Source organism: Eulemur rufifrons, chromosome 30, assembly GCF_041146395.1.
Source record: "Eulemur rufifrons isolate Redbay chromosome 30, OSU_ERuf_1, whole genome shotgun sequence".
NCBI classification, from domain to species: Eukaryota; Metazoa; Chordata; class Mammalia; order Primates; family Lemuridae; genus Eulemur; species Eulemur rufifrons.
The window spans coordinates 89,073,781-89,093,686 of record NC_091012.1 but is presented as its reverse complement, the minus strand read 5'-3'; the positions used below and the strand labels follow the sequence as shown (position 1 = coordinate 89,093,686).

The 19,906-nt window shown below is 38.0% G+C and overlaps 1 protein-coding gene across 3 annotated transcripts in view; it reads left to right on the top strand.

Annotated features, from left to right (window-relative positions):
• Positions 1 to 19,906, top strand: part of CHIC1 (cysteine rich hydrophobic domain 1) — a 92,649-nt gene that overhangs the window by 51,785 nt on the left and 20,958 nt on the right. The window lies entirely within an intron of this gene.

Below are 19,906 nucleotides of genomic sequence, written 5' to 3'. Positions count from 1 at the left end.
TCTATTCTGTTCCATTAGTCTGTATCTGTACTTTTAAACTAGTACCATGGTATTTTGGTTACTATAGCCCTGTAGTATAATTGAAGTCAGGTAATGAGATGCCTCCAGATTTGTTATTTTGCTTAAGGTTGCTTTGGCTACTTGGGCTTATTTTGGTTCTAAATGACGCATAGAATTATTTTTTCCAGATCTGTGAAATATGACATTGGTATATTGATGGAAATTACATTGAATCTGTAAATCACTTTGGGCAGTGTGGACATTTTAATGATGTTGATTCTACCAACACGAGCATGGAATGTTTTTCCATTTATTTGTGTCATCGATGATTTCTTTCATCAGCGTTTTGTAGTGCTCCTCATAGAAATCTTTCACCTCCTTGGTTAAGTATATGCCCCGGTATTTTATTTTCTGAGCAGAAATTGTTAATGGAGTTGAGTCCTTGATTTGACTCCCAGCTTGATTATTATTAGTATATAGAGGTGCTACTGACTTTTGTACATTGATACTGTAATCTGAGAAATTGCTGAATTTATTTATTAGTTCTAGGAGTCTTTTGGTGGAGACTTTAGGGTTTTCCTCTTTCCCAGTTTGGATACCCTTTATTTCTTTCTCTTGCCTGATTGCTCTGGCTAGGACTTCCAGCACTATGTTGAATAGAAGTGGTGACAGTGGGCACGCTTGTCTTGTTCCAGTTCTTAGTGGGAATGTTTTCAACTTTTCCCCATTCAGCCTGATGACTGTGGGTTTGTCATGTATGGCTTTTATAATTTTGAGATATGTTCCTTCTATGCTGAGTTTGTTGATGGCTTTTGTCATGAAAGGGTGTTGAATTTTGTTGAATGCTTTTTCTGCAACTAATTATATGATCTTTGCTTTTGCTTCTATGTGATAAATCACATTTATTGATTTCTGTATGTTGAACTGTCCTTGAATCCTGGGGATGAAGCCCACTTGGTCATGGTGGATTATTTATTTGATGTGCTGTTGAATGGGGTTTGCTAGTATTTTATTGTGGGTGTTTGCATCTATATTCATAAGGGATATTGGTCTGTAGTTTTCTTTTTTGTTGTGTCCTTTCCTGACTTTGGAATCAAGGTGATACTGGCTTCATAGAATGATTTGGGAGGATTCCCTCCTTCTCAATGTTAAGGAATAATTTCTGCAGTATGAGTACTAGCTCTTTGTAGGTCCGGTAGAATTCGGCTGTGAATCTATGTGGTCTGGGCCCTTTTTTTCTTGGAAGGTTTTTTATTACAGCTTCAGTCACATAGCTTGTTATTCGTCTGTTCAAGAGTTCTCTTTCTTCCTGACTGAGACTTGGGAAGGTGTGTGTTTCCAGGAATTTGTCCATTGATGTGCATACATGTTTTCATAGTATTCACAGATGATGTTGTGTATTTCTGTTGTAATATATCCTTTTTCATTTCTGATTGAGATTATTTGGGTCCTTTCTCTTCTATTCCTGGTTCATCTAGCAAGAGGTCCATCAGTTTTGTTTATCTTTTCAAAGAACCAAATTTTTGTTTCATTGATCCTTGGTATTATATTTTTCTGTCCATTTCATTTAGTTCTGCTCTGACTTTAGTTATTTCTTTTTTTCTGCTGGCTTTGGATTTGGATTGCTTTTCCTTTTCTAGTTCCTTGAGATGTGACATTACATTGTTGATTTCTGATCTTTCTGTCTTTTTAATGTAGGCATTTAAGGCTATGAATTTTCCTTTTAAGACTGCTTTTGCTGAGTCTCATAGATTTTGATAGCTTGTGTCCCTTTGTCATTCAGTTCAAGGAATCTTTTTATTTCCATCGTAATTTTATCATTGACCCCATTGTTCAGCAGCAGGTTGTTTAATTTCCATGACTTTGTGTAGAATTGAGTATTTATTTTGGAGTTGATTTCTAGTTTTATTCAAATGAGGCCTGAGAAGATACGTGGTATGATTTCTATTTTTTTGAATTTGTTGAGAAATGTTTTATGGCATAAGACATAATCAGTCTTAGAGAATATTCCATGTGCTAATGAGAAGAATGTATATTCATTAGTTTTGGCATAAAATTTTCCATAAATGTCTGTAGGCCCATTTGTTCTAGAGTCTCATTTAAGTCTAGTGTTTATTTTCTGCTTAGATTATCTGTCCAGTTCTGTCAGTCAGTGGACTGGTTGAGGTCCCTGGCAGTTATGATGCTATGTTTATCTCTTTGCTTAGATCTAGTAGGGTTTGCTTTATAAATCTGGGTGTTCCTGTGTTAAGTGTATAAATATTTAGGATTGGTATATCTTCTTGTTGAATTGCTCCCTTTACCATTATATAATGACCATCTTTGTCTTTCTTTATTTTGTTGATTTAAAGTCAATTTTGTGGATATGAGAATGGCTACACCTGCTTTCTTTTGGTTTCCATTTGCATGGAGTATTTTTTTTCCATCCCTTCTTCTTGAGTCTGTATCAGTCCTTGTGGGTTAGATATGTTTCCTGGAGACAGCAGACTATTGGGTTGTATTTTTTCTTCCATTCAGACAGCCTATGTCTCTTGAGTGGGCATTCAAACCATTCACATTGATTGATATATGGGATGCTGTTCTGTTCATCCTGTTGGGTAGTACCTTATTGCTTAGTTTTACTTCTTGTGATGTTGTTTTTGGGTGGTTTTACACCGGTAGGTGTCTATTGTACTGACATAATGTATAATGCAGTTCTGAGTATTTCCTGAAGGGCAGGTATGGTCTTGACAAATTCCATCAATGTTTGCTTGTCTGGAAAAGTCTTTATTTCTCCTTCATATATGAAACTTTGATTTGCAGGATACAATATTCTAGCCTGGCAGCTCTGTATAAGAAGACTGAAGATGGGGCCCCAATCCCTTCTAGTTTGTAAGGTCTCACTTGAGACATCTGCAGTTAGCCTGATGGGTTTTACTTTGTAAGTTATTTGATGTTTTCACCTCACAGCTCTCAGGAGTTCCTCCTTCATGTTGATTTTGGCCAGTATTGGTGATTGTCTCTTTGCAATGAATCTCCCAGGTGTTCATTGAGCTTCTTGTACCTGGATGTCTAAATCTCTGTCAAGACCAGGGAAGTTTTCCTCAATTATTCCCTCAAATAGGTTTTCCAGCCCTTGTGCATTTTGATCTTCACTGTCAGGGATGCCTATGATTCTTATATTTGGCCTTTTTACATAATCCCACATTTCTTGTAGACTTTGTTCATTCCTTTTAATTCTCCGTTTTTTATTTTCGACTGATTTAATTGGAGAGAGTTGTCTTCAAGCTTTGAAATTCTTCCTTCTGTGTGGTCTAGTCTCTTGTTAAAACTTTTTACTGTATTTACTATTTTCTTAAATGAGTTTTCAATTTCCAGAAATTCTATTTTTTTTTAATATGTTGATATCCTTAGTAAATTTTCTATTCATTCCTAAATTGTTTTTCTGGTTTCTTTGAATTAGGCTTCCATTTTCTCTTAGAGTTCATTGAGCTTCCTTACAATCCATATTTGGAATTCTTTATCTGTCATTGCAATATTTTCATTTTGGTTGGTACCCATTGCTAGAGACTGGGTGTTCCCTTTTGGAGGCGTCATTTGGCTCTGATTTTTTCATACTTCCCAAGTTCTTTCACTGATTCCTTCTCATCTAGGGCAACTGTCATTTATTTTGGGTTTTTCTTTTATTTAGATGGGGCTTTTTTTCCCTCACTCACTTGTAAAGTAGTGTGTGTAGCATATGTTGGGTAAGAACCTTTGGCTTTGCTTGTGGGTGCTTTGATGACGATCTAGGTTCTGGATGGATGCCTTGGTTATAGATATCCTTAGTGTGTTTGATTTTCTCAGTTGCTAGTTGTTTGTAGGCTGTAGCAGTGGTGAGCTATGTGTGTGGGCAGATTCCCTGTCTCTCTTTGATGAGGGAGGATGGAGGTCTTTGAAGTCCTTTCTCTTTCCCCAGCCCTGTGGTCTTCTTAACAGTATGAATTGTACTGGCACATCCAGTTTAATCTCTGAGACAGTAGGTGGTCCTTGTGGGTAAGAATCAACTCCACCCTCTATGATTAAGTCAATAAATGTTATACAGGGCTGTGCAAATTGACTTCCCTGTCAGAAGGTGGTGTTTGCTGGAAGGAACAAGCTGCAGTTTATTCTTTTTGGGTGGGAGGGGGGAACCTGTGACCAGCTCTAGCCCTTCAGTAGAAGCACTTGAATGCCCCAGTTGGTAGGTGGGGCCCTGGAACTTCCAGGTGAGTCCCTATTCTCCACCACAGCAGAAACTGGTGTGGGTGTGAGGCTGGGCAGGGCTGGGTTGGGTGAGCTTGTTGGTCAGGCTCCACAAAGGCTGCTAAGGTAGCCGTTTTGGCGGGGGTCAAAGGTCTGCTCCCCGCTCCTGGGGAAAGCCAACAGAGAGTGGCTGAAGTGGCCCATTCAGCCAGAAAGTGTGCTTGTGGAGGCAGGGCCATCTGAGATTCACAATCTGGCTGTCAAGAGCGGGTTTTGCTCTTTTCTCTGCTCCTGTGCTCCGTGTGTTTTCAGTGGCCTCTGCCGGCAGGCAGGGGCTCAAACTAGCTGAGCTCCCCAGCAGTGGCACTGCAGGCTGGTAGCTTACCTGTTCAGGAGCCTGCCCTGGGCTGAGAGTACAGCATTCCTGTGGAAGGAGGGGTGCTCCACATGTGCACCGTGGGTGGGAACCACACTGCACTCTCCTTTCAGTTCTGCCCACGTGGGCTTCCTCACCTCCCAAGATTAGTTCACAAATCTCCTCTTCATGCCCCAGAGCAATACAACAAGTCATGGGAGTACTGGATCTGGCTTACAGGCCTCTCTCCAGGTCCCTGAAGATCAGTCCCTGCCCTGGCCAGGGACAAGTGTGCTGGTCTCAAGTTGCCTATGTGCTGCTCAAGCAGGTTTGATGTCCCTCCACTTTGGGGTGTGCCCTGCTCTGGTGGAGCAGCTGGGCAAGCATCACCAAGGAGGGCCAGTAAGCAAGGAGCTCACAGTCCAGTTGTCCTTTAGTCCTCTGCAGGTTTTTAGGAGGAAATGTTTGAGCCCCTCTCTCTGTGGAAGTCCTAGTTTATTATATTTACCAACAGTGGGGAAAGAGCAGCTTCTAAGAGCCCTGGCTCAATCATTTCTCTCAGCAGCTGCAGGTGGGGGAAGGCAAGGGGAGGAAAAGAGTCTGGATAGAGGAAAGTTAGCACCCTGGTCATCTCTCTCCCTCTCTCCAGAAAGCAGCCCACCCGGAATGTCCAGGCTCTGGGGTCACACAGATCCCCCAGGACCCATTGGCCCCCTATGGCTCCCGCAGTCTGGGCTGGAGTTGGGAAATGTTTCTGTAAGAACAAGCAAGATGAAAACTGAGGGGCTGAAGCCCCCTAGGGAGGACAAAGGCTCATGGTGGGTGGAGAAGCAGTGTGGTCCCTGCCATCTCAGCTCAGGTCTGTGGTGACAGGAAGTGCCCCAGGGGGGTGGCGAGCAGGTGCTTTGCCCTCAGGAAGCTCGCAGTTCTCTGGCAGTAGCAGCTTTTGGGTTTATGAAGGTAGAAAGGTTCTCTAGCAGCTCGGGACCCTGCTGACTGCCAGAGATGTGAGGGAAGGAGAAAAAAACTGTTCCACCTACCCTTTTCACTGGACTTCAAGCCTCTCAGGGGTTATCTTCTGCCAATATCTTTCTCCTTCGTGTTCTGCTCCACAATTTCTTCCCATGGAATTTCTCATAGGTTCTGCACTTTTCTCTCAGAAGTACACCCAATCTATGGTTGGTGGGTTTTTTTTTTTTTTTCCTTTTCATCTAAAACGTTTCCTTCTTTCTGAGATGATCTGGCAGCACGTGTCTCTGGTCAGCCATTTTGGCTAGTGTCTTTTTCCATATTGTCTGAGTTCTTTTGCTGGTTCCTTCTCCTCTGAAATTTATTCTCTCAGCACAAGACAGATAAACATGCAGTGTACCTATTCTCCTCTGCTGAGAACTCTCCTACTTAGTGCAGTGAGGGAGTGGTCCCTGGATGGTACAGTTGTGGCCTACCCCAGAGGATTGACCCAGCCCAAGATAATTAGCTGCACTGTGAGTGTTTAACACTGTTTCTTTCCTGCATCTCCTGCCTCACCTTTTACCTGTGGTTGTCACTGTTGCTCCCCACATTACAGAGTGAGTGAATGTCCTACCTAGTTCTGTCAACAGTGGTGATTGTCAGCCTGTGCCAGCTTGAGCACATCCCTACCTGTGCCTGTGCATGTGGTGGCAGTTTTCTGTCCTGGCTGGCTTAGGAGCTGCCCCACTCAGATCCACAGGTGGTGGTGATTGTTGCCCCAAGTGGCTTAAGTGTAGTTCTCACACCTTCCAGTGATAGTGGCAATTGATGGCTATGCCAGCATGAGTGCAACTTCACCCACACCTTAGGGCAGTAGTGATTGTCAGCATGCTTCAGCTTGAGAACTGCCCCATTCAGATCCTTGGATGACTGAGTTTGTCAGCTGGGTCCTAGCTTGAGTGGAACACTGCCCACATCCCCGTACAGTGGTGATTGTCAGCCTGCACCAGCTTGAGCACAGCCCCACCTGTGTCGACAGGCAGCAGCAATTGTCAGCCCATCCAGGACCCCCAGTGGCAGTAGGGGCATGTGGCTCCTACCCGTGAGACTCACAAGAGTGTCCAACCTCCCCACTCCCTCCCTGCTTCTGGACTGGTAGGGGCAATGGGAAAGTAGCAGCAATGGATCTGCCCTCTGGGTAGAGACAGCACTCTGGGTCTAGGATTTTGAAATGATGCCAGCTGCACTGCCCAGGGTTTGCAAGCCACTTGGTCACTACTGTGCCCTCTCTCCAGAGTAATATCGCTGTACAGTCTCCAGATGCCTCCCTGTGTCAGTCCTGTGGCCTACTGTAGTGGAGCATCCCTCCTGCAAGTGTGGAGTCCCAGGATTCTCCCCTCTTTGTTTTCCCCATATGTGCCCTCATCTTCTCAGTGTACCTCCAAACCACAGAACAGAACAGGTCACCTCACTTCCTTCTCCTATACTTTGAGTGTCTCCTGTCACCTCTCTTTTGATTCACAATGCTCTCTCTTAAACAGTCAATCTGAAGGTGGATATCCACTCACCACTTTCAGTCCTTTCAGTAAGAGAAACGTGTGCAGGCTGCTTCTAGTCTGCCATCTTGGTCCCCCTCCTTTGTTTTTAATTCGTTCTTCTTTTTCTAGATTCCTAAAGCACAGATTATATATTTTAAATCTTTCTCCCTTTTCATTATATGCATTCAGTGCTGTAAATTTCTCTCTAAACACTGCTTTAACTGTATCCCACAAATTTCAATGAGTTGTATTTTCATTTTCGTTCAGTTGAAAATATTTTTAATGTGTTTTTAGACTCCTTTGACTCGTGTTGTTTAGAAGTGTGTTGTTCAGAAGTGTGTTTTATAATCACCAAGTATTTTGGAGTTTTCCAGCTACTTTTTTATTATCAATTTCTAGGTTAATTCATTGGGATCTGAGAGTATATTTTTATTATTTCTATTCAAAATTTGGTAAAGTGTATTTTATAACCTAGAATATAGTCTGTCTTCATGAGCATTCCATGTGAGCTTGAGTAGTATTCAGCTGTTAAAGGAAATATCCTATAGATGCCATTTAGATCCAGATGATTAGGTGTGCTGTTTAGTTCACCTATGTATTTATTGATTTTGTGTGTTGGTTCTGTCAGTAACTGATACAGGGGTGCTGACATCTCCAGCTATAATAGTCAACCTCAATTTCTCCTTGTAGTTCTACCCGTTTTAGCCTCATGTATTTTGACAGTCTCTTATTAGGCGTGTACACAATAAGGATTGTTATGTCTTCTTGGCTAATTGACACTTTTTATTGTTATGTAATGACCCTCTTTATCACTGATAATTTCCATTACTCTGAAGTCTGAAATTGCCTAAAATGACACTAGTTTTCCCGTAATTACTTCTAGCATCATACGTCCTTCTCCATCTCTTTACATTTAGTCTGTCTTTATATTTAAAGTGGGTTTCTTTAGAGAACTCAGAAATAAAATTATATATCTACAACCAACTGATCTTTGACAAAGCAGACAAAAGCATACAATGGGGAAAGGACACCCTATTCAATAAATGGTGCTGAGAAAATTAAAGAGCCACATGCAGAAGAATGAAACTGGATCCCTATCTTTTACCATATACAAAAATTAACTCAAGTTGGATTAAAGACTTTGTAAGAACTGACACCATAAAAATGCTAGAGGAAACCTCAGAAAACACTCTTGTGGACATTGACCTAGGCAAAGAATTTATGACCAAGACCCCAAAAGCAAATATTAATACAACAAAAACAAAAATGAATAAATGGGACTTAATTAAGCTAAAAAGTTTCTGCACAGCAAAAGAAATAACCAACAGAATAAATAGACAACCTACAGAATGGGAGAGAACATTCACTAACTATACATCCAATAAAGGGCTAATATCCAGAATCTACTAGAAGCTCAAACTAATCAGCAAGAAAAAACAAATAATTCCATTAAAAAGTAGGCAGAAGACATGAACAAACATTTTTCAAAAGATAGACAAATGGCCAACAAACAGGAAAAAATGCTCAACATCACTAATCATCAGGGAAATGCAAATTAAAACCACATTGCGATACCACCTTACCCCTGTCAGAATGGCCATTATTAAAAAGTCAAAAAATAAAAAGTGAATGTTGGCATGGATGTGGTAAAAAGGAATTGCTTTTACACTGTTGGTAGGAATGTGAGTTAGTACAACCTCTATGGAAAACAGTACAGAGATTCCTCAAAGAACTAAAAGTAGAGCTACCATTCAATCCAGCAATCCCACTACTGGGTATCTACCCAAAGGAATAGAAGTCATTTTACAAAAAAAAAGACTGCTGCCCCCAAATGTTTATTGCAGCACAATTCACAATAGCAAAGACATGGAATCAACCTAAGTGCCCATTAACTGATACGTGTATAAAGAAAATATGGGAGATATATACACCATGGAATACTACTCAGCTATAAAATGGGATGAGTGTCTTTTGCATCAACTTGGATTGATCTGGAAGCCATTATCCTAAGTGAAGTATTTTAGGAATAGAAAACCAAATACCACATGTACTCACTTATAAGTGGGAACTAAGCAATGGGTATACATGGTCACACAGAGTGGTATAATAGACCTTGTAGTCTTAGAAGGAAGGAGGATAAGTAGGGATGAAGGATCAAAAATTACCTACTGGGTACAGCATATACTATTCGGGTGACAGATACACTAAAAGCCCTAACTTCATCACTGTGCAGTTCATACATGTATTAAAACACCACTTGTGCCCCCTAAATCTATTGAAATTTTTTAAAAAATTAAGTGGGTTTCTTGTAGACAACGTATATTTGAGTCTTGTTTGTTCATCCAATCTGACAATCTTTTTAATTGATGTATTTAGGCCATTGATGTGTTAAGTGAAAATTGATATGATATATTTATATCTACTGTATTTATTATTTTCTATTCATTGCCCTTGTTCATTCTTTCTTCATCTTTGACTCTTTTTCTGCCTTCTTCTGTTTTAATTGAGTATTGTGTATGATACCACTTTTAATCCTCCCTTATCAGTTACATTTCTTTTTTAACTTTTTTGTAGTTACCTTTGAATTCACAATATACATTTACAACCAATCCAAGTCCACTTTTCAAATCACAATTTGCCACTTCCCAGGTAGTGCAAGTACCTTATAACACAGTATTCCCAATTCTTCCCTCCCACCCATTATAACATTGTTGTCATTTGTTTTGCTTATTCATAAGCTATAATCACTGAATTGTTGCTATTATTATTTTGAACAAACTGTTACCTTTTAGATCAACTAAGAATAAGAGAAAATAAAAGACATTATGTTATCTTTATTTATTCCTTTTCTAATGCTCATCCTTTGTTTCTATAGATATGAGTCTCTGACCTGTATCATTTTCCTGCTCTTTGAAGAACAACTTTTAACATGTCTTTCAAGGCAGGTCTACTGAGTCGTAAATTCCCTTAATTTTTGTTTGTCTGAGAAAGTCTTTATTTCTCCTTCATCACTGAAGAATAATTTGTATGGAATGGAAATTCCATCCCATCCCATTCCCATCCCAATTGTATGGGATGGGAATTCCAGGTTGGTGGTACTTTTAACACTTTAAGTATTCTACTTCACTCTCTTCTTGCTTGCATGGTTTCCAAAGAGACATCCAATGTAACTCTTCTCCTTGCTTTTTTAATCTGTAAGGATTTTTTTCCCCTTTGGTTTCTTTCAAGATTTTTCCTATGTCTATGATTTCCTGCAGTTTCAACGTAATAGGCATTGGTGTAGATTTTTGGATATTTAACCAAGGTTAGTGTTCTTTGAGCTTTCTGGATTTGAAGTTTTGTGCCTATCACTGCTTTGGGGAAATTCTGTCACTATTGCTTTAAATATTTCCTCTGTCCCTTTTGCTCTTCTCCTTCTGGTTTTTCCATTACATGTCTATTACACATTTTGTACGCGTCTATTAGACATTTTGTAATTGTCCCACAATTCTTGGATGTTCTCTTTCATTTTTTGCTTTCTTTTGAAAGTTTCTATTGACACCTTCAAGCTTCACTGATTTCTTTTTTGGTCATATTCAATGTATTCATTAGCCTATGAAAATACTGCACATTTCTGTTATGGTGGTTTTGCTTTCTATGATTTGTTTTGATTCTTCCTTAGTTTCCCTCTCTGCTATTATAATATTACCCATCATTTCTTGCATGTTGTCTACTTTTTCCATTAGCACTTACAGCATATTAATCTTAGTTGATTTAAATTCCTAGTCTGATAATTTCAACATTACTGCCATTTCTGAGCCCGGTTCTTTTGCTTACTCTGTCTATTCAAATAGTTTTTTTGTCTTTTGCTGTGGAAGGCTAGACGTGATACACTGAGTAAAAGGAACTGAGGTAAATAGACCTTTAAAGTGAGATTTTTATGTTTATCTGGCTAGGAATTAGGCTCTGTTTACTGTTTGCTGTAACCGTAAATGTTGGAGGCTAAACTTTCTCCCATTGTTGATGCTTTTTCTGGCCTATTTTCTTTGCGTTTTCCTAGAGACTTCTTAAATATCACTGAGATGCACAGTTCTTTTTGTTGTATTCTCCCTTTCAGGTGCTGTTCACTTTCTTTCATTCTTTTTTCTTCAGATTGCATAATTGCTTTTACTCTATCTTCAAGTCCACCGGTCCTTCTACCAATTCAAATCTACTATTTTGCCCTTATACTGAATTATTAATTTCATTTATTGTACTCCTCAGCTCCAGAATTCTATTTGGTTCTGTTTAATAATTTTTCTCTTCTTATTGATATTCCCTACTTAATGAGACAGTGACATCATAATTTCCTTCAATTATTTTTTTCTGGTCATAATACAGGAGGCCCGTTGGTATAATGGTAAGATGTGGGGTAAAGGGAAGCATTGTATAGTCCTGTCATTAGACCTCAGTTTTTTAGTGAGCCTGTGCCCCTGGGCTGTAACTTTTACAAGTGCTTCTCAATTTTATTTTGTCTTATTTTTCTCCCTTATGTGAGATAGGAAGACTAGAGGATGCTGGAGTCGTATATTTCCCCTTCCCCAGGTTGATAAGGCTCTGGTGAAACCACAGTAGTTAGGCTGTGATATACAATAGTTTCTCTTCATGGTAGCCTTTGTTGAGAAGAACAAAATGCTCTGGATAGATTTTTATTTTTTTATTTTTTGAGATAGGGTCTGGCTCTGTTGCCCAGGCTAGTGTGCAGTGGGGCAATCATGGCTCACTGTAACCTTGAACTCCTGGGCTCAAGTGATCCTCCTGCCTCAGCCTCCCAAAATAGCTAGGACTATGGGTACACACCACCATGCCTGGCTAATTTTTTAAAAAAATTTTGTAGAGGTGAGGTCTCATTATATTGCTCTGGCTGGTCTCAAACTCCTGGCCTCAAAGCTATCCTCCCCCCTTGGCCTCCCAAAGTGGTAAGTTATAGGCATAAACCAACACACCTAGGCTTGGGTATATTTGTAGATGGCTACCTTTTCTCTTCCCCTTTCAGAAGCATGAGGAGATTTATCTCTGATCATTGTGAGAACCTCATAGAGCTCCTGGTAGTAAAATTCACAAAATTGTGGACCTCCCCACCCCAAAGTGGAGTGCCCCTGGAGTTTTCAACTCTCAAACTTGTCCCCAGTGTGCTTCCAGCAATTCTTCAATTAAAGTTCAGGCTTTGCAATTCTAGTCCTGGTTCATGCAGAGTTTTCCTCTGGTAAGTTGTGTTTCTCTGTATCTGCCTGTCTTCTCTTCAATATTTGGTGCACTTACATGCATTATGATCTCACTTCTTTGACAAATCTTAGAGAAGTTGTTGATTTTCAGTTTGTCCAGTTTTTTTTTTTTTTTCCTTGTGGGGCGAGGAGAGATGACTTCCAAGCTCCTTACATACCTAAACAGATCACCTTGATTTTTTATTTATTTATTTATTTTGAGACAGAGTCTCACTCTGTTGCCCAGGCTAGAGTGAGTGCCGTGGCGTCAGCCTAGCTCACAGCAACCTCAAACTCCTGAGCTCAAGGGATCCTCCTGTCTCAGCCTCCTGAGTAGCTGGGACTACAGGCATGCACCACCATACCCGGCTAATTTTTTCTATATATATTTTTAGCTGCCCATATAATTTCTTTCCATTTTTAGTAGAGATGGGGTCTTGCTCTTGCTCAGGCTGGTCTCGAACTCCTGAGCTCAAACGATCCACCCACCTTGGCCTCCCAGAGTGCTAGGATTACAGGCGTGAGCCACCGTGCCTGGCCTTGATTTTTTTAAAGTTAATATTGCCACATATACAATACTTGGTTGACATGTTTTGGTCACTTTCAATTTCTTATCCCACTATCTCTTTCCTCCCTTGTTTCTCATGAGAAGTCAGTTGTTAATCTTATTGCAGTTCCCTTGTAAATTATGAGTTGTTTTCATCTTACTGCTTTCAACATTTTTACTGTGATATATCTCTAATTGTTCTCATTGGGTTTATTCTACTTAGAGCTCATTGAATTTCTGGGATGTGTAGGTAAAAATATATAATTAAATTAGAGATTATTTCAGCTATAATTTTATTGAATATTTCTTCTGTTTTATTCTTGCTCTTTTTCTGGTACTCCCACTGCATGTGTGTTGGTGAACTTAATGATTTAAACATTTCTTTCGGGGGCTGTTCATTTTCTTTCATTCTTTTTTTCTTCAGATTGCATAATTGCTTTTACTCTGTCTTCAAGTCCACTGATTCTTCTACCAATTCAAATCTACTATTTTGCCCTTATACTGAATTATTAATTTCATTTATTGTACTCCTCAGCTCCAGAATTCTATTTGGTTCTGTTTAATAATTTTTCTCTTCTTATTGATATTCCCTACTTAATGAGACATTGACATCATAATTTCCTTCAATTATTTTTTTTGTGGTCATAGCATGACATATTCTATTCTTTTATTGTGAGAAACTGAACTCTTTCGTCTGGCACCTATGTTCCTCTGGCTGTGGTCATTTTTAAAGTTACTTCAGATTGATCTTTGCTTCTTTTTCAGGCTGCTAAACCTCCATAACAACTTGCCTACAATCAGCTTTTAATTTTTTGGAGCTCAGTGCTTTCATTTGAGAGTGGGATCACCTTTCAGAAATTCCTTACATGTTTTTGTCAGCTGATGACATCCTTTCTTAGTTTCTTAGTTTCTAATTTAAAAATCACTTGATTTTTTTAAAAGAATTTTTATTGTGACAGAATATACGTAACATAAAATTTAACAGTTTAATCATGTTTAAGTATATAATTCATTGTCCTTGATTGCATTCAGTGTTGTGCAACCATTACTATACCTATTTTTAAAACTTCTCACTACCCCAAACGGAAACTCTATAGCCAATAAGTAATAACTCTTCATTCTCCCTTTTTATCAGACCCTGGAAACCTCTAATCTACCTTGTGTCTCTACAAATCTGTCTATTCTATATACCTCATATAAGTGAAATAATGCCACATTTTTTCTTTCATATTTGGCTTATTTCACTTACCATAAAGTCTTCAAAGTTCATATCATATCATGTTTCAGAATTTCATACCCTTTTATGGCTGAGTACCCTTCCATTATATGTATATACCATATTTTGTTTATCCATTCATCTTTTGGTAGATACTTGGATTGTTTCCTTCTTTTGGCTATTTTGAGTAATGGTGCACTTGTACCTTGCTGTACAAGTGTCTGCTTGAGTCACTGCTTTAAATTCCTTTGAGTGTATACCTAGGAGTGTAATTGTTGGATCATATGATAATTGTTTAGTTTTTTGAGGAACCAACAAAATGTTTTCCATGGTAGCTATACCATTTTACACTCCCACCAGCAATGCACAAGTTCCAATTTATCCATATAGACCCTCACTAGCATTTGTTATTTTCCATTTTCATTGATAATAGCCATTCCAATGAGTGTGAATTGGTATCTCATTGTGTTTTTTTTTTTTATTTCTCTAATGACTAGTGATATTCAGCATCTTTTCATTTGCTTATTGGCCATTTGAATATCTTTTTTGAAGAAATCTCTGTTCACATCCTTTGTCCATTTTGTATCTAGGTTGTTTATTCTTTAGTTGTGGATGTTTTCATATATTCTGGTTTTTAATCACTTATCAAATGTATGATTTGCAAATATTTACTCCTTTTCTGTAATTTGTCTTTCATTTTCTTATGTCATTTGATGCACAAAAGTTGTTACTTTTGATGAAGTCCAATTAATCTATTTTTTTTTCTTGCCTGTGCATTAGGCATCATACCCAAGAAATAATTGTAAAATCCAATGTCATTAAGATTGTCTGTGTTTTCTTCTAAGATTTTTATTTTTAGCTCTTACACTTAGTTCTTTGATGCATTTTGAGTTAATCTTTGTATATGGTATAAGGTCAACATCCAACTTTATTCTTTTGCATATGGATACTCAATTTTCCCTGTAGCATTTCTTGAGAAGACTATACTTTCCCATTTTAATATTTGACACCCTCATTGAAAATCAATTGACCATATATTTGAGAGTTTATTTTGGGGCACTCTGTTCTATTCCATTGGTTTACATGTCTGTCTGTATGCTATTGATTTATATGTCTGTCTTTTTTGATCTCTATAGCTTTGTAGTAAGTTGTTAAATCAGATGTGAGTCCTCCAACTTTCTTCCTCATTTGTAAGATTGTGTGGCTAATAGGGGTGTCTTAAGATTCCATGTGAATTTTAGGATGGGTTTTTTCTATTTCTACAAAATAAAGTCATTGGGATGCTTATAGGAATTGCATTGAATCTGGAGACTGAGGTAGTATTGTAATCTTAACAGTATGAAGTTTTCCAATTCATAAGGACAGGATTTTGTTTTGTTTTGTTTTTTGTTTTTGTTTTTATTTTTTTGGGACAGAGCCTTGCTCTGTTGCCCAGGCTAGAGTGCTATGGCATCAGCCTAGCTCACAGCAACCTCAGACTCCTGGGCTCAAGCAATCCTCCTGCCTCAGCTTCCTGAGTAGCTGGGACTACTGGCATGTGCCACCACACCTGGCTAATTTTTCTATTTTTTTGTAGAGATGGGGTCTCGCTCTTGCTCAGGCTGGTCTTGAACTCCTGAGTTCAAGCGATCCTCCTGCCTTGGCTTCCCAGAGTGCTAGGATTACAGGAGTGAGCCACCATGCCCAGTCCCAAACACGAGATGTTTTTGCATGTATTTAAGTCTTCTGTAATTTATTTCAACGGTGTTTTATAATTTTCTCTGTACTAGTGTTTTGCCTCCTTGATTAAACTTAATCCTAAGTATTTTATTTGTTTTGACGCTATTGTAAATGTAATTTTTTCTTAATTTCCATCAGATTGTTTTTTTGATATTGTATAGAAACACAAAATTTTTGTGTATTGAATTTCTGTCCTTCAACATTGCTAAATTCATTTGTTGCATCTAACAGTTTCTGCAGATTTTTAGGGTTTTCTACATCAAAGATCACATCATCTGTGAACAGAGGTAATTTTACTTCTTCCTTGCCAACTTGGATTCTGTTTAATTGCTTTTCTTTTCTAATTGCTATGGCTGGAATTTCCAATACTAACTTGAATATAAGTGGTGAAAGTGGGCATTGTTATCTTGTTAGACAAAACCTTGTTAGACCTAACCTCTCTGACAAAAACATTTTAGTCTTTCACCATTTATTATGATGTTAACTGTGTGTTTTTCATAATGGCCTTTATAATGTTGAGTAAGTTTCCTTCCATTCCTAATGTGTTCAGTTATTTTTTTGTTTCTTCGTGATGCATAATATATGTACATATTTATGAGGTGCATGTGATATTTTCTTAAATGCATAGATTGTGTAATGATCAAGTCAAGGTATTTGGGGTATCCTTCATGTTGAGTATATATCATTTATATGTGTTGGGAACATTTTGAGTTTGCTTCTAGCTATTTTGAAATGTACAATACATTATTGTTAACTATAGTCATCCTACTCTACTATTGAACAGTAGAACTTATTCCTTCTATCCAACTCTATGTTTGTACCCATTAACCAACCTCTTTTTATTCCCCCACCTAAACCAAACACCCTTCCCAGCCTCTGCTATCTATCATTCTACACTCTACTCCATGAGATCAACTCTTAGCTCACACATAAGAGTGAGAACATGTGGTATTTGTCTTTCTGTGCCTGGCTTATTTCACTTAACATAAGTGATCTCCAGTTCCATACATGTTGCTGCACATTACATTATTTCATTCTTTTCATGGCTGAATAGTATTCTATCATGTAAATATACTACATTTTCTTTATTGATTCATGCATTGATAGACACTTAGGTTAATTCCATATATTTACTGTTGTGAATAGTGCTACAATAAACATGCCAGGGCAGGTATCCCTTTGATAACCCTGATTTCTTTTCCTTTGGTAAATACCCAATAGTGGGATTTCTGGTTCATATGGCAGTTCTATTTTTAGTTTTCTGAGAAATCTGTACGTTGTTTTCCATAGTGGCTATACTAATTTACATTCCCACCAACGCTGTATAAGACTTCTCTTTTCTCCACATCCTTGCCAGCATCTGTTTTGTTGTTATTGTTGTTGTTGTTGTTGTTATTTTGGTCTTTTTTTTATTTCAGCTTATTATGAGGGTACAAAAGTTCAGGTTATATATATTTCCCATGCCCCCCATCTCCCCTGAGTCAGAGCTTCAAGCGTGTCCATTCCCCAGGCAGTGCGCATCGCACTCATCATGTAGGTATACACCCATCCCCTCCCCCCACCCCCCACCTCTGTCCGATACCCAATTGGTGTTATTCCCAAATGTGCACTTAGGTGATGATCAGGGAAACCAATTTGATGGTGAGTACATGTGGTGCTTATTTTTCCACTCTTGGGATACTTCACTTAATAGAATGGGTTCCAACTCTCTCCAGGAGAACAAAAGAGATTCTATATCACCATTATTTCTTATAGCTGAGTAATACTCCATGGTATACATATACCACATTTTACTAATCCACTCATGAATTGATGGGCATTTGGGTTGTTTCCACATCTTTGCAATTGTGAATTGTGCTGCTATAAACATTCGGGTGCAGGTGTCTTTTTTATAGAATGACTTTTATTCTTTTGGGTAGTTGCCCTATAATGGGATTGCTGGATCGAATGGTAGGTCTACTTGAATCTGTTTAAGGTATCTCCATAATGCTTTCCACAGGGGTTACCCTAGTTTGCAGTCCCACCAGCAGTGTATGAGTGTTCCTGTCTCTCCGCATCCAGGCCAACATGTATTGTTTTGGGACTTTTTGATAAAGGCCATTCTCACTGGAGTTAAGTGATATCTCATTGTGGTTTTGATTTGCATTTCCCTGATGATTAGAGATGTTGAGCATTTTTTCATATGTTTGTTAGCCATTCTTATATCTTCTTTTGAAAAATTTCTATTCATCTTTTTAATATAGCCATCCTGAGGTAAGGTGAAATGTTGTGGTTATGATTGCATTTTCCTGATGATCAGTGATATTGAGTATTTTTTCATTTACCTATTGGCCATTTGTATGTCTTCTTTTGAGAAATGTCTGTTCGTATTCTTTGTCTACTTTTTAATGGTATTATTTGTTTTTATACTGATGGTTGAGTTCCTTATATATTCTGCATATTAGTCCCTTGTCAGATGAATAGTCTACAGATATTATCTCCTATTCATCAGGTTGTCTCTTCACTCTGTTGATTGTTTCCTTTGCTGTGCAGAAGCTTTTTAGTTTAATATAATCCTATTTGTCTATTTTTGTTTTTGTTGCCTGTACTTTTCGGGTCTTAGCCATAAAATCTTTGTCTACACCAATGTCCTGAAGTGTTGCCCCTGTTTGCTTTTAGTAGCATTATAGTTTTGGGTCTAATGTTTAAGCCTTATTCCACCTTGAGTTGATTTTTGTAGATGGTGAGAGATAAGGGTGCAGTTTCATTCTTCTGCATATGGATATGTAATTTTCTCAGCACCATTTATTGAAGAGGGGGTCCTTTCCCTAATTTATGTTCTTAGCAGCTTTGTCAAAAATCAGTTGGCTATAAATATGTGGATTTATTTCTGGGTTCTCTGTTCTATTGCACTGGTCTGTGTTTTCATTTTTATTCCAATATCATGCTGTTTGGGTTATACTATAGCCTTTTAATATATTTTGAAATTAGGTAGTATGATGCCTCCAGTTTTGTTATTTTTTCTTAGGACTGCTTTGGCTCTTTGTGCTCTTTTTTAGTTCCATATGAATTTTGATATTTTTTTCTGTTTTTGTGAAAAATGAAATTGGTATTTTAATAGGGGTTACATTGAATATGTTGATTGCTTTGGATAGTGTGGTCATTTTAATAATAGTGATTATTCTGATTCATGATCATGGATGTCTTTCCATTTGTTTCTGTCCTTTTCGATTTCTTTCATTAGTGATTAGTAGTTTTCCTTATAGAGAGAGGTCTTCTACCTCCTTGGTTGAATTTATTCTTATGTATTTTTTTAAGCTATTGTAAATGGTATTGACTTCTTGATTTCATTCTCACCTAGTTCATTATTGGTGTATAAAAATGCTACTGAGTTTTGTATATTGATTTTGCATCCTACAACTTCACTCAATTTATTTATAAGATATAAGTGTATTTTGGTGGAATCTTTAGAGTTTTCTAGATATAAGATCGTATCATCTGCAAAGAGGGACAAATTGACTTCTTTTCTGATTTGAATGCCTTTTAGTTCTTTCTCTTGTGTGATTGCTTTGGCTAGGACTTCCAATACTATGTTGAATAGGAGTGGTGAAAATGGGCATCCTTGTCTTACTCCACTTCTTAGAGGAAAGGCTTTTTAGCTTTTCCCCAATCAATATGATGTTACCTGTGGGTTTGCCATATATGGCCTTTATTATATTGAGTTATCATTCTTCTGTGCTTAGTTTGTTGAGAGTTTTTGTCTTAACAGGATGTTGAATTTTATCAAATGCTTTTTCTTTGTCTATTGAAATGATCATATGGTTTTTGTCCTTCATTTTGTTGATGTGATGTATCATGTTTATTGATTTGTATATGTTGAACCATCTTTGCATCCCTGGGATAAATCCCAGTTGATCATAGTATATTATCTTTTTGATGTGCTGTTGGATTTGGTGTTAGTTCTTTGAAAGTATAGTAGAATTTGGCCATGAAGCCCTCCAGTGCTGGAATTTTCTTTGTTTGGAGACTTTTTATTACTGATTCAATCTTATTACTCATTACTGGTTTGTTCAAGTTCTTGGTAAATTGTATGTGTCCACAAAGTTATCTTTTAGGTTTTCCAGTTTGTTAGCGTATAGTTATTAATAGGAGTCTCTGGTGATATTTTTTTATTTC